This window comes from Solenopsis invicta, chromosome 12 (assembly GCF_016802725.1).
Source record: "Solenopsis invicta isolate M01_SB chromosome 12, UNIL_Sinv_3.0, whole genome shotgun sequence".
Taxonomy (NCBI): domain Eukaryota; kingdom Metazoa; phylum Arthropoda; class Insecta; order Hymenoptera; family Formicidae; genus Solenopsis; species Solenopsis invicta.
This window is the reverse complement of record NC_052675.1, coordinates 8,821,799-8,836,762: the sequence shown is the minus strand read 5'-3', so window position 1 is coordinate 8,836,762 and position 14,964 is coordinate 8,821,799. Positions and strand designations below refer to the sequence as shown.

The 14,964-nt window shown below is 40.5% G+C and overlaps 1 protein-coding gene across 5 annotated transcripts in view; it reads left to right on the top strand.

Moving 5' to 3' along the window:
- The window catches only part of LOC105195452 (poly(rC)-binding protein 3), a 129,483-nt gene that overhangs the window by 73,685 nt on the left and 40,834 nt on the right, over positions 1-14,964 (top strand). The window contains exon 1 of one of the 5 annotated variants that reach the window (XM_011160845.3): positions 10,562-10,750. The exons of the other annotated variants lie outside the window; for them this stretch is intronic. The gene's annotated coding sequence lies outside the window, so the exon portion shown is untranslated. Of the gene's footprint in view, positions 1-10,561; positions 10,751-14,964 lie in introns of those variants that run through there. 5 annotated transcript variants of the gene reach the window in all.

Sequence of the window (14,964 nt, the reverse complement as noted above, 5' to 3'; positions counted from 1 at the left end):
GCTCCAACCATTCCGCGGGGGCAAAACGTTGTTTACCGAACGCTTCGATATAATCCCGGAAGCGTAAATTATAACTTATTTTAGTAAAGAGAGAGAGAGAGAAAGTTTTCTTTTCTCTCTCTCTCTCTCTCTCTCCATCACATTTGTGTAGTTAGCGAGTTATGTTCTTGATCGAATCTCGCAAGATTGCGCGTCAGGAGGCAGACAACGCGCGCGTTGGCGCTAACTAGGAAAATTTGCAATTAAATGCGGCACGCCGCGGCGAGTTATCTCGCAAACTTTCATCTCCAAGGTGAACTTTCGACGGCGTTAACGCGACGATAACAGTCAATGTCAATTACCACCCGGAATAGGGCAGCACAACGGGAATAAATGCCGTTTTAATTATTTCAGCGAGGGACCGGCTGCGGGAGAGGCTCGTGGGAAGGAAGAGCAAAGAGGTCGTTTATTTTGGAAGCGGTGTAACGTAAATGCTCCGAGATAGAAGATACTTATATCGTATACGCGGAAAGAGCGATTTTGTGCAAGTATCTAAATATTTAGATGGGATACAGATCTGAAAATTGTTTCATTAGACTATTAAAATAATTGTGACGGATGTTCGAGCATAATGAGCAATGCTCAGCGCTACTGAAGTCACTTTTTGTTACTTTTTTTTTACAAGTCACTGAAATATCATTATTGTCCAAAAAGGGTTACTATTATCACCTTTTTTGTCCGGACTCGACGTGAAATTTGCAAAATATGTGCAGGAGTGGTTTATTGATGAACCAATCAAAACTGTCTTATGGCAGATTTTTATTTTGGGGACTCTAAGTCTTCTACGGTCTCCAATCAAATTCGTTATCAACATCTACACTATCCACAGTTATCTTTCAAAATTTCTTTTTTTGTTTTTTTATTTTTAAAAATGTATTTTTTATTACCCAATGAATGTAGTTATTCTTGTTATTATCTAGATAATAATAATGTTTATTTTTTATTATTATAACTATTTTATTTTGTTTAATATATCTTAGCCTTTTGTTTGATCTTTATTTTATTATGTTTAATATTTATATTTTCTAATAAAACTGCAACAAAAATGTATCGTATTGTTATTTTGTTGTTTAAGCTTGTCTCTGCTTTTTCTTTATTATAAATTTTCAAATCATACCATGGAAAACTTTTGCTACTTGTTAAACTATACAAAAGTAGACCCCGAAAAATAAGAGTTTTTTTTTTGCTCAAATGGTCTTAATTATGCTGAAAATTTGATAAAAAGTATCACTTTTAGTTACTATTTAATACCTGAAAAATAACTATTTGTCACTTTTTCTGTCTAAACGTGATCACTATTTCACTTTTTTTTAGCCACTGTCTTGATGGCAGCACTGGCAATGCTGCAAACAATTTTTCACATTAATTATACTCAGGCTCGAAATATTTAACAATAGAAATTTAAACGATAAACGAGGTCGAGTCAAATTTTTCACATTCTAGCAATTCAGTTCAACGTGATTATTTTGATGGCCTAGCAAAATTATTTTCAGATTTGTATCCAACTCAATTTTTAGATATTTTAACAAAACCGTTTCTTTTTGTGTACATCTTTAGATCCATATCTTGTTTAAATTCGGAAAATTGTCAGGTTTCTGCAAATACAGTTAACTACCAAATTTCGATGGGGAGGTTATCTTTGTCACCCTTTTCCCACATCTGTACGCGTATGCGAGCGGCTACTCGGTTGCACTCGGTATGCATATGCATGGGAGGCGCTTAATGGGACGAATTAAATTTCCACAATTATCAAATCGTTGACAAACAATGACGGACCGTAAACAATTTTATGCTTCGTTTCGAATGGATAGCGCTTGATTCCGTTGCGGTTTCCCGGACAATTTTGGAAAATTGATTAATCCGAACGTTGAAATTTAATCGTAATGCGGATCATTAATTTGGTTTAGACGATTTTCATCAATAATATAATAATAAACGTTGACTATTCGTCTTGGAATCAAGATTTCGTTACATTTTTCAACAAGACATCTTGGAATTCACGCTGCCTTCGGGATCGGCTCGTAATGATCGTATGCGAAAGAAACCGCTCGACCATTTAGCAGAAAGGCAGATGCGGTTGTTTTGTATGACGACGTCATTGGTTCCCAGTAACGAATCAATTTCGGTGACCGCGATATTAATAATCGCCGGACCAGAACCCGCAGGATCCATCATATCCAGGCAATGGGTTTCGTCCAATTACGGATCTGCTCGCTCATGCGAGAGAACGCGGTGGGCCTCTAAAAGCGAGATGTTAGATTACCTATCCCGGTTAATCCCAGAAGGATTCGACGATAACCAGCATGAAATTACGTATATAGCGTCGTCGTTGTAAAATCTAAAACTGGCGAGGTCTTCATCTTCGTACGTCCGATACGCAGGGTAAAGTCGCCCATTATGGTATAGGTTCCTAATATGAGGCAGCAAGGTTCTGCTACATTAATAAACGAGGTTAGTACCATCGTAAGTTTAATTATTACTCTTGGGGTGAAACATATTTAGTAGGAAATTTATTATTAGATCACGCGTGCAGTCGTTGAAAACAATTTTTTTTTTTAAATTGGATGTTGTCAAGGTTTATTGAGATGAGTTTTTAAACCTTGTTTATTATAAAATGAACAAATATTTGATAATAATTTTTGCATGTAGTGACAGAGTCAAATCGTATTAATAGAAAAATACGGGATGTGACGGGATTTGTTTAATTATAAATATTAGATTTGGTGATCGTGAAATCGCAAAGTGTGGAACTCATAATATAAGACTCAAGATCCCCATTTATTATTGCATATTCTGACTTCGAGAGCTTTCCAAAATGCTGTGATAAAGTTTTTCATTGAGGACCTTCGAATTATGAGGCTTGAAAGTTATGGCCCTCAGCATTAGCATTGAGACTTAAAAATATCGAAGAGAATAGATTTTGGAGAAAAATGTTACGTACAAAAGTTTTGAGTATTAAAAGAGCCATTTGATTGGTCAACTAGATTTTCAGTCTGGAGCCTAATTTGAACCTAGTGAGGTCCAAGTTGATAAGATTCATCTCATATAAAAAAAACCTTTTTATTTATTAGAAACTCTTTTTTTAATTATCGGCAATTTTGATAAAAAAATTTCATATACAATAAAGTATAACTATTATCGGTTGCTGATTTTTTGGCGATGAAACTTAAATATATTCACTATAATTTGGATATAATAAAAATTGAAGTTAATGATATAAATTAAATAAATTATAAGCCACTAAAGAAAGGTATCTCATAATAGGCGACTTTACCCTACTAATAACGTAAATAATATCGTCATGTCAGTTTCAATCCCTTCAGAATTAAATCATGTTACATTATGAAGATAACTGCGATTCATTAACTCGGTTTTTGGACAATTAAAAATTCGCTATAAGCACTTGCGGTGGGGATGAAATGACGTGACAGGTTTGTTCCAATGAGGCTCAGTTAAAACGAACTCTGTTTGGTCAAAGTAACAGAAGGGTAGTACGTGCATCGAAATAAGGGTGGGAGGGAGCAAGCAGGAACGAAACAAAACAGAATGAGAGCAGAATGGGGACAAGAAAGACGAAAGAGCGGAGACCAAAGAACAATAGGTCCGAAATGAAAGAGATCACGTAGCTGTCTCTCTTTCCTCTGTGCGTGTCGCCGCTGTATCACCACTGCGATTAATCGCACGAATGGTAACAAAACAATGATTGTCGTTTTCGCCATGTCTCTTTGAAACATCTCCTGTGAATCGAAAAGTGAACCTGAAAGACCACCTCCTCCCATTTCTAATTAGTTTCTGGACACTGTTAAATCTTTTAATTATTTTCGCTGTTTTTTTTACAATCGATTATTTAATCTTCAAATTTATCGTTGTGTCAATCAACAAAAAAATGTTTAATTTACTCTTTATTCTTTTTGACCTCGTTGAAGATTTTGTTAAAAAATGATCTTATTTGAACTTAACAGTTGTTTCGTGGAAAGGCAGCGTCGAAAGAAATGTGATCAAGTCAACAAGTGTAACTTATTAAAGGTTTTGCGATTAATGACGAAAATATAAATAATTAAATGGTAGCTAAATTTCTATTAATAACAAGAAAAATCAAATTATTCAGAACATGTCTGTAAGATACTTGCGATCTTCAGACGAACACTGACCTGAGAGAGACTCGCCACCAGGAAACTCGTGGTCGTATCTAGCTCGGTATTCGTTTGGCTTCCGTTTCTGCAACCACGAGGAATTGATCGTTCTTTCTTCGAGTATAGCGTGCACGTCAAACGAGAAGATTTTCACTCAAGAAACGTCCGAGTAACAATGATGCAAAAATGAACGTTTTCGATCCGCCAGCCCTTAGAATCAGAAAAAAAAGAGCGGGGCGAAAGACGAAAATATATTGCTAGCCTAGAATTTTTTGTGCATCTCCGGTCGGGGCGAACGAAGCTCTTCTTGAACGACCACGCGTTATTGACCGTGCCCGATAACGGCGAAGCGTCGAAGCGCTTTATTTAAACAGATTTAGATATCGAGTGCAGTTCCGCTGTTCGCATTTGCACCGAATTTTAGTAACGAGAAACGCAAGACTTTGCTCTTAATCCTACCATTTCTTTTTTCATTCTCGGGAAAGAAAGAATTGTGGAATATATTATATTTACAGGCGAGATGTATTTACAGTGCAAGAGGAGATATTAAAAGAAAATGGAAGGAGCGAAAATTTGTTTGCCAGTAAGATACAATCCAGTACGTATCCAGAGTTCCGACAACCTTGTATATAAGGAACTTCAATAACCGCGCGGCTTATCCCTACGCCGCGTTCCTCCATTTTTACGGGAAGGGGAATTACCCTCGAACGACGTTCGCGTCGAGATCTTATCGCGGCACCGAGCGACGGTGCCTCATTTCCGTCAACCTTAAAGTCTCTTTCAGTCTCGTCTGAGGCCGAAGGCGTCGTCTGCACCCTCCAACGTCGCATCGTGATCTCGCTCATAACTCTTGCAACGCTTGTCGCTGACACCTAATCCTCCGTATAAATATTTTGCAAGGCAAATTGCAGGAGATATTTTGCAAGGGACGTTACAAGCATCGATGATCGTCTTCCTCTATGAGAACTTCCGTTAAAAATTCTAAAACCTGTAAGCGACATAGATTAGTGACGGGGAAAGAGGGCGGACAAAGTTAGTGAAAGATAATAATTCGTTCCGAGTACCAACGCGCGAAACTTGAGCCGAGTTTAAACTGATGGGATTAATTTTCTTTCACAGCGCGGTTTCGCGCGCACGCGAGAGTTCCAATTCGAACTTGGTTTACATTTTAAGTAAATTCCCTGCGAGATGCCTAGTTAGGCGCATCAAGCATCTAACAGCGGAATCTCTTCGAGTGAAACTCGAAACCCAATAACATCGTCCGCGCGATACTTTCATCCTCGCTCGGTCGTGGAAAACTCCATTAGGCATTTGATCACCCGCGACGACCTTTCCTAATAAAAATACGTCCACTGCAACGTTGGCGGGTTTTTTTCAAGTCACCTATCCCTTAATCTCCTCTATGAAGCTTAATTGCGTAACGGATGGAGCAGTAAATGTGCGAGATCACGGAAGAATGAAAGAAATGCGATAGAGGGAGGGGGGGGGGAGAAAATGTAGAAGAAGAAAATAATGAATAATATTGTATCAAAGTATTTATTTTTATGAGAAATGTATTATACTTTTGGACTCTTAATAGCCTTGGTTGTAATTCTTTATTTTGAAAATCTCAAGAGTTATTTAGATTATTGTTTGTTAAATGTATTATCCTTCCATTAACCCGTTGAGATCACTAGAGGTCCAAAAGACCCCACGCTAACTTTGAGGGTACACAGACCATTCAAAATCGAACAATCTTCTATTTTTTATGAAACTAATTTTTATCTGAAAGTATACTATCGTGAGAATGCACCCCTAAATTTTTGTTGAATTATCTACAAAATTAAAAATTTTATGAATATTTTTGTAACAAAAGTCAAATTTTGCATTTTTTTTTAAATTTTTTTATTATGTTAAATTTATCTGAAAATACACTATCTTGAGAATACACCTCTAAATTTTTGTTGAATTATCTTAAAAATTAAAAATTGTATGAATATTTTTGTAAAAAAAGTCAAATTTTGCAGTTTATTTTATTTGAATGTTTTCATTAAGTTAAATTTTAAGTTAAAAAAAAATTATTGGATGTTAAAGAACAGACCTCAAGGTATGTCCAGTAAAATTTTTGCAACGAAATATCAAAAAGCTGGCAAGTGGCGACTGATTTTGTTCAGTGGACCTCATGTAATCGTTATGTTATTATTTGGAAGTGTGACCTCAACAGGTTAAGTTTGTAGAATAAGATTAAATTGAAGCACATATAATCAAGAACAGAATCTAATCTCGTGATCGATGATTTAGCTTTATTTCGACTTGAAATAACTTGGACATAGCGATAATTGTTGAAAGTGTGATAAATATTAAATTTAAGGAAAGATTCTTTCCGAATAAAATGAGAGTTTTTTTATAGCTTTCCTTCTTTCTTCAATGTTCGATTTGATTTGCCCTTTCGAATCGAAACGTGAAACGAAGACCGACTTTGGACGGTACAATCTAATACAGGACAAATCTAACGATACGACTTTCATGACCAATCTCGCCTCCATCGACGTCACTTGGGACGTTGCTTCTTCGCTTTTATGAAGCACTTACATTTACGAGCATTACTTTGAATCGCCTACTGGTAATAAAATAAATTATTCATGCCGGCGCTCACGTGGCCCTATTCCGTCGATTATGTAAACATTTGCGAAGGGAGCTTTATCAATGCAAACGGTGTTCTTATGGGGGTCTTCATTAGTGCATCGCCATGCCCTATAACTTTGGCCAATTACAACAAAAGGAAATCGCGCACTCTAGTCAATCTTGCCTCAGTAATTATTTTTCCTCTGTTTCACTGAAGTATGCTTGCTTCGATTTATCGGTTTCTTCTCTCTCTCTCTCTCTCTCTCTCTCTCTCTTTGGTTCGAATTAGCGCACTCAAAGAACTCGAGATTACGCCATAATTGGCCCAGATTGTTAACAATAGCAACTCGTTTTATCTTGCTGAATACTGTTTCATTCGCCACTCGTACACATCTGTGCAGTGCGCGCGCGAGCGTGCTTTGATTTATGTCTATATTAATATTTGCACACAGGATGTCCTCGATTAAGCGTGCAATATCGATCGGTCATATCGAGTAAAAACAGATTGCTGCTTTTTTATGATGTATATTCCTGTGCGGAATTTGAAGGGAATATAGAAACGCGTGTATTTATTCAAAATTTGTCAATAAAGCGAACGTTTCACATAACACCTCTTAATATACGCCCCCCCACCACCGCCTTCTCGGCGTCGAATGGAATATTTTAAAAGCACATTTCTTTAAAAGAAAAATAAATGTACGGCTATCCGTATTTATTAAAAAATGATTGATCAACGTTCGATATTCAATTTGTTAACAAATTTTATGATTAAAAAAATTTTAAATCTAATTTGTTGCCAAGCAATAACAAGTCTGTTTACATTTCCCATCCCATCCTATGTACCATTTGGCAAATTAATTAAAACGCACAAATACGCGCGAGCGCATCGCGTAATGTTTATATTTTATTTAATTTTAAATAGATTCTTTTACCAGATTTTCGCTCAGTCATTAAGTGCAATTATTAAATAGCTTAATTACCCGTTGTAAGCTACAGATGTTTAATGTTGAAGATTTACTCTAAATAACGATTCTTTTTTGACAATTTTTTTGTTGTCTAATTCACGCAAAATGCTTACGTAAATTTATCTTGAGGTGATTTTGATCTTTATACGTACACGTGAAGTCAATTTTATTTGACTCGCGTTGAAGAAGCAGAAGAGGCGCATGCTCGCCGAAGTAATCGTGAAAAAGGGATTCTAATGAGCTCGCTCTTCCCTAGCGACGTTGAGAATAGTGGTCGAAGCAGTACTGCCGTTTCTCTAACAAAATTCTGCTCGCGATCGCAAACTAAATTTCCGATAATTGCTTCCTGCGCCATCTAAAATGATAATTAAATTTCTGGTTGCATCAGTACCCGGTGGCATAGCATTGTGATTATAATGGCCGTTCGGGAGCCCTCGGAGTCCCGTGTTGGTATCTAGTTTCCCATGAAAAAGAAGATTTTCTTCTTAGATAAACGATGCAAATTTCAGTCATCAAAACTAGATTAGTAATGGAAACGCGTACTCCATCTTCTCTGATCCCCTGACCCTGCATGTTTATGCACGAGGCGTGCTGAAAAATCCTACGCTTGCTTTTTTTAAACAGGATAAATTTTAAATGCGAAAAGGGATAAATCACGAAAATCAGTGTTTGCTTTTTTTTGTAAGTAAAATCGCTTCGCGTGGAGCACAGACAAAAGCGATCTCGCTCGTAACAAAAACATTTTACTTGCAGCGATGCAAACGATTCGTTCGAAACAAAAATAAAACCTCTTTTTTTTTTTAAATAAAAGCGCGTTTACCTAAAATGAAAATTCTTTTTGTTCATCGGTATTGCATGCAGTTCAAACGGAACCATTTATTTAAAACAAAATCGTTTTTTATGCTTTAGACAGCTTAATGTTTCCACGAATATAAGGAAGAGCATCGTTTTGGTATTTTGAAATGTCTGTTGTTTTTATGGACGTGAAAAATACAGTTGTTCACACGGTCTGTCGAAAGGAAAAGAATCTGTTCACGCGTTATTTCGATTGATGTGTTGTTCTTTGATTTATTCTCCCTTTCATTATTAAGTTTGATTCGATAACATTCACTTTTACGCCTTCGGCGAACGACCTATTTAACCGACCGTCCTTCAAGTCCGGAGGAAAGTTGAATTACCAGAGAGAACGAGTTGGAAAACGTGGTAATCGAGTTTTCGTTGGACGTCAGTTAGATCCATTCGCGGGTAACGTGGCGTGGGCATACGAAACAATTAGCGGCGCACAATGCGTTTGACCGAATTGTTTGGAGCACGCGAGATAATCCACTATTAGATGTAACGTGAAACGTCGGATGCAAGTGTGATAATTAGATTTGCGTAAAACAAAGTGGAGTTTTGTATTAAAATATTAATTGTAACAACGTTTTTGATAATGGAATGGTGTATGGAATTGCTTCTGTTTATTTCTCCAACTTTTTAACTATATGCAAATTACTGCTATGCAGAGAATTATCGTTAATCGTGGGAAGATCTGTGGAAGTAATTTTCAAACATTCAAATGCTCTTGTTAGAAATTCGAAACAGAATTTGAATAACTTTTTTTATCTTTTTTTTACAAACGCGCTGGTGTTCTTATTTTTTTATTTAATATTTTGAAGATCATATTGATCTCAAGAATGTTAATTAAGATGTTTCCGTCAAAAAAGTTAATGACAGTTAATATTTTAATAACTATTTAATCTTAGAATATAAACATTATTCTAATATAACCGAGAAGTGCAGCAACACATTTAAATAATGGCTTTACCGATTGAAAGCAGATCTTATTGTCAGTGCTCAATAATTTTCTAGATGAATTTACAAATATTTACAAGCTTTTCCAATTTGTGTGAATATGATTATATTTTTATTTAATAACATATTTAATAACATATTTTTATAGTTTTCTGTATTTCTTATCGAAAACTAGATTATCTTTCACAACGTTAAGAAAAATCCTAACTTTTTCATGTAAGTACTTAAATTATTCAAGATGATTTATATAAAGTTTTATTGTGATTATCTGCCTAGTTATTTTTTTTATAAATAAATAAATGAATTTTATTTACCTTACAAAACTAATCTCACACAGAATTAATCTTGCAATGAAACTTTACACAAATCATCTTTTTAGTACCTAAATAAAAAATTTAGATTTTTTTTCATTATTTATTAACTATTTTTATTAAATTAACATGTCTACTTCGTATTGAGATAATTTTTTATCCCAAAAATGTCCGCCAAATTTTTTCTCCCACTTTCAAACGCAACGTATAAAACAATCTGTAATTTTTTCATAATTTTCTTAATATTTTGAGACATGCCAAATACTCATACGCATCTTTAAATCCAGCAATACCTTAATAGCACGATTCCACAGAACAAGCTCCGAGCGAGAGAATTGTATTTCCTTCGTAAAAGAGACAAATCATCCTCATTTGTCAATCTGAAAAGTCTTTTTCACCCCCGTAGACACGTGCGTCCTCTCGTTCGGGTTTCTCGCGTGGGGTCGTCGATTAAGGAGCGCGCGCGCGATATTTCCGTAGCGACGTCCTCGTTCTCGGCGGATCGAACCTAATCGCTGCGCCGCGCCGCGCCGTTCAAACGTCCCGCCGCCGCGGAGTCGCCGGCGCAGCCCGGCGTGCGCAGGCGCGCCGAGAGCACGCGCGGCGGCGCCACCGGCGCGTTACACGGCGGACATTGAGGCGACGCGAGACGCGACGACGCGACGCACGGTAGCGCTGCGCATCGTCGGAAGCGAGCGGTGGGCTGGCCGGAGGCAGAAAGAACGAGGACCGCGTTCCGCCGAGGTGGTGCCGAGTTTCGCAGTGGCCGCGTAGTGTAGTGTTTTTTCTCTTCCTCTCTTCGCGCCGCACCCCTCTCCCCCGCGCTTCCGCGTGCCGAGTGTGCAGTGTGCATCGATAGGAGCCGCCCGTACCTCCCCCGATGACTGAATAGTGTGCATTTTAGGTAAATCGTTAGGAATATAATTCTCTCGCTGCCCTGCGCCGCGCGTTGCACGACCGCGCCCCGCGCGCCCCTCCGATCGAAAGGCGATGCGACCGCGGCCACGGTTTCTACGATGACGACGACGGCGACGGCGACGTTGACGAGGACGACGATGACGATGACGATAGCGACAGCGACGACGGTCGACGTGGACGAGGAGACGTAGGAGGACGCTCTCTGCGACGGAGAGCTGTTCCGTGCGCCATCATACCGGACATGCCGGCGTGTCCTCGACTCCGATATTAGCCGCGAACCGGACATACGTGATCTTGCGAGCTGAATCTCGTGGACCGCGACGGAAGGGTTGAGAGCGTGTTCGTAAAGAGTGAGAGAGAGAGAGAAAGAAAATGTATATCGTACGAAAAGGAGAGACCTCTCGCCGTCCTCGGAGAAATTCAACTGCCGCGTTCGCTCGATCTCTCTCTTTTTTTCCCTTCTCTCTCTCTCTCTCTCTCTCTCTCTCTCGCTCTCTCGCTCTCTTCTCGCATGGCGTCGGATTAAAGGCGACGACGGCGACGCTGTTGCCGGCACGCGCCATGCGAGCCCAGAGCCGCCGAGCGACGGCGACGATGCTCTGGATCGCGCGAGCGAGTATCGACGTGCCTCCGCCTTGTGGTCTCTTCATTATTAGGGCGCGCTCGTGCTCGTAGTCGTCGATACGAGCGAGTCGATACGAGCGAAGCCTCGCAGTTGCTGCACTTCGGCTGCACCGACGGCGATCCGGATTAATCGTCGCGCCGGCGACTACACCCGCCTTTTGTCTGCGCTCTGCAATCGTATCGTCCGGTCGGTCGGTCGGTCGGTCGGTCGGCTTCGGCCGGCGCGGGAGGGGGGGGACCGGGGAGATGTGGTTGCCCAACTTCGTCATCGCTACGAGCCAACACCTGCCGCCGAATTGCATCGCGATTTTCGGCTAATCTTCTTGGTGGTCGGTGATTATCGTTCTCGCGACTGTACCACCATCTGCAACGCGAACGGCGAACGAGTCCGATGTGACCGGTATCGTCGAGCCGGCTGTGCCGATTTAAATCTGGCGGAGTAATCGGGTGTATTCGGTCACATTCTCCGTTGCCGTCGAATCGGATTCGAGAAACGATTCCCCAGACAAAAGTCTGGGGCACACGTTGCGTATCTACTTTTAAAAATCAAGAGAAGAGAGAGAGAGAGGGAAGTTTGAACGGGATCAGTCGATGCAACCGGCAGCTGCCGATCGGGCACCGTCCCAGGAGGAGAAGGAGAGAAGAGAGAGACGAGATAAAACGGGCCGTCCCGGCGTTAGCTTTCTGCCGCGACTGTACCGCTTCTGGTCGACGACTCTCGCATGCATCTGCGTGCCTTTTTCCACGCGCTCGATACACCACACGCTCCCCGCCGGCGCGGCGCGGCGCGGCGTGCGAACAACAACGCCGCGTGTTTTCTTATCCCATCGCGCGCGCCTCCGATCCGGAGGAAAACTCGCTCGCTTTCGGCGCCGCAACGACGGACGTCGTCGAGAGCGTCGCGACGCGGAAAGGAACGCGACCGTCCCCGTGGTGCACGGGCGCCGAGACGGTGACGGAGGACTTTGGACGGCGATAAGCGATTTAGATTCTTATCGCGATCTCGCTTGTTCGTTAGACCGCGATGCGAAAGCAAGCGTATTACTACGACGATTTACCGGCGGCCCTAGCCTTCGCGAACTCGCTATTCTCCGAAGTGACGCTAATGTCTCGCACTCCGGGCTCTCGTAAAAGCTTTATGAATTTGTAAACCTGTAGCGGGGCGTATTCTCGGGGACGACGCATGCTTCTTTCTGCCGGGATATTCGCGCCTCGTCGCTGTCCGATTGTTCGAAGCAGCTGGGAAAGCGACATTTCGTGTTCTCGTTCATTCGACGTAATGTAATGGTTATTGCGAGAAAGTAACGTCACGTGCTTTAGTAGTCGAATTGGTAGGACGCCTGCACGAAATGTACGTAGAAAAAAAGTTAGGATCGAATCTCGAGAGTCGTACTCTCACGTACAAGCAGGAATATAAAACCTAGAAGGAATTCGATTATCTTAAACGGATATAATTCGCTTACGTGGAGAAACAAGATTTCTTCGCGTTAGTACGTTGTGTATGTTTAATATTATGAATTCTTACAAGATTTTTTTATTCTTACATGTGAAACAATCAAATCAATTGTTGATTCGATATCAGTTTATTTCTGTGTAGCAAGAATGCAAAATCTCGAAAGAATTCGATAATCTTAAATAGAAACGAAATTTCTTCACGTCAGCACGTTATGCCTGTTTAATATTATAAATTCTTTCAATTTTATATTCTTACATTATAAAACAATCAAATCAATTGTTGATTCGATACCAATTTATTTCTATATATAGCAAGAATGCAAAATCTCGAAAAAATTTGATTATCTAAAGTAGAAATTAAATTTCTTCGCGTTAGCAAATTAAATCGGATTTTAGATTATAAATTCTTCAAAAGAGATCTTATAATCTTGCTCATGTATGAAACGATGAATTGTTGATTTGCTACTAATTTTTTTTCTGCGCAGAGAAATCCAGGTTAATAATGTTTATTCCAGCACCAAGCAATAATTGCGTTTCACGTCCGACGGAAATGCGACGTGCAGTTCTAAAAATTATTACTCAGCATTAAGACTCGCTGCGATCGACGTTGGTCTTCTCACATTTGTGTTTCGACGTTTCGTATTTCGTCACATCGGCGCTTGACGCGAATAACAATAACAATATAACTAATAGCATGGTAATGCTTGTCGAATAATTAACGGGCGTGTTGGAATATTTAGGTAGGAAGTACGCGCCCTGAATACATGCCTCGCAATGTGCGTGCAACATGTGTAAGGCATTTATAATCCTACATGTGCATTGGGTAGACTGTACGCGTTCTCAGGATCGAGATATACAGGGCGTTTCGCATTTGAAGTCGCGTTAGAGTCTAGAAAAATATTAACGGTAATCGCGATGCGACGAGGACTTGATTTTTTTTCGCACAAGTTCGAAAGCACCTCTTGAGACGCGTAACTTTCTTCGTATGAAAAGTTTGCGTTCGAAGTAAATCGGAAGAACTGTGAGTGACCATCGTTTCGTGCCAATGGTTGAATGGACAAGTTCGGATTTTGTCTTCTGGCATTCGTCGGCTGGTTTTGGACCTCTGGATCGCGTAGCGCGAAAAAGAGAGAGAGAGAGAGAGAGAGAGGGCACACTCTCTCGGTGTTGCCAGTGCGATTCATACTTTTTATTGAAACATGACAGTACGTGGAAGTTTCGAGGGTTCGAATTTCGTGCCGTAAGTGACGGTACGGCATGCTACCATCGGTGAACTGTGCGTTCAGGGACTTAATCCTGCTCTCTTGACCCCCTCGTGTCTGCAATCGGCAGCGAACGCGAGCGGTGTCATGCGATTTAAACCGAAAAGTCATCGCTTTTATTCCGCTAGATTTGAATTTATTTTCGACGCGAAATATCTGAGCGCGCGCTAACTGCACTACGGTTGGTGCAAACCTACGGATTTGTTTACGGAAATCCGGGAAAAAAAAAATAACGTTGAGCGTTGAAAACATTGAAATTGGAATCGTGGCGATACGATTCGCACGTTCGTATTAACAGAAGATTAGATAAATCAGATTTTCAAATCCCTCCGCGGATCAACGAGTCGGAGATGCGCGGTATTTTATGACGGGAAAACTTTTTGCGATAATTTGAAAACTGGTTCACGAATCGCATAAAAATTCGCCTATTTCTCTCGGGAAATAATCGTATCGCCATATATATATATATATATATATACACACATACATATATTCAGAAAAGATTTCGCGCTGTCGCTGTCTATCGGTCAATTACACGCGTCTCGTCTCGCGCGAGCTTTCCGTTGTCAGAAATATTGAATTTAGCGCCTTTTATTCGCGCCGGATAAAGAAAGAATTGGCTCGAAGAGCGAAAAGTGCGAAGACGGAGAGTTTCGACGATTTCGCTCGAACTCGCGGGGACATCTTTCCAGAGCGAGGCACTCGTAAATTGACAAGTGCCGCGGGGCCGTTTTCGAGATCGAGCGAATCGCGCGGCTAGGATCTTTAAAGTCGTCGCTCGTTCGCCATTTCGCAATTATGCGTGCAACGACCCGCGGTGGACTTCCTCCGGGGAGGAAACGCGCGCGTCGCGTAAGAA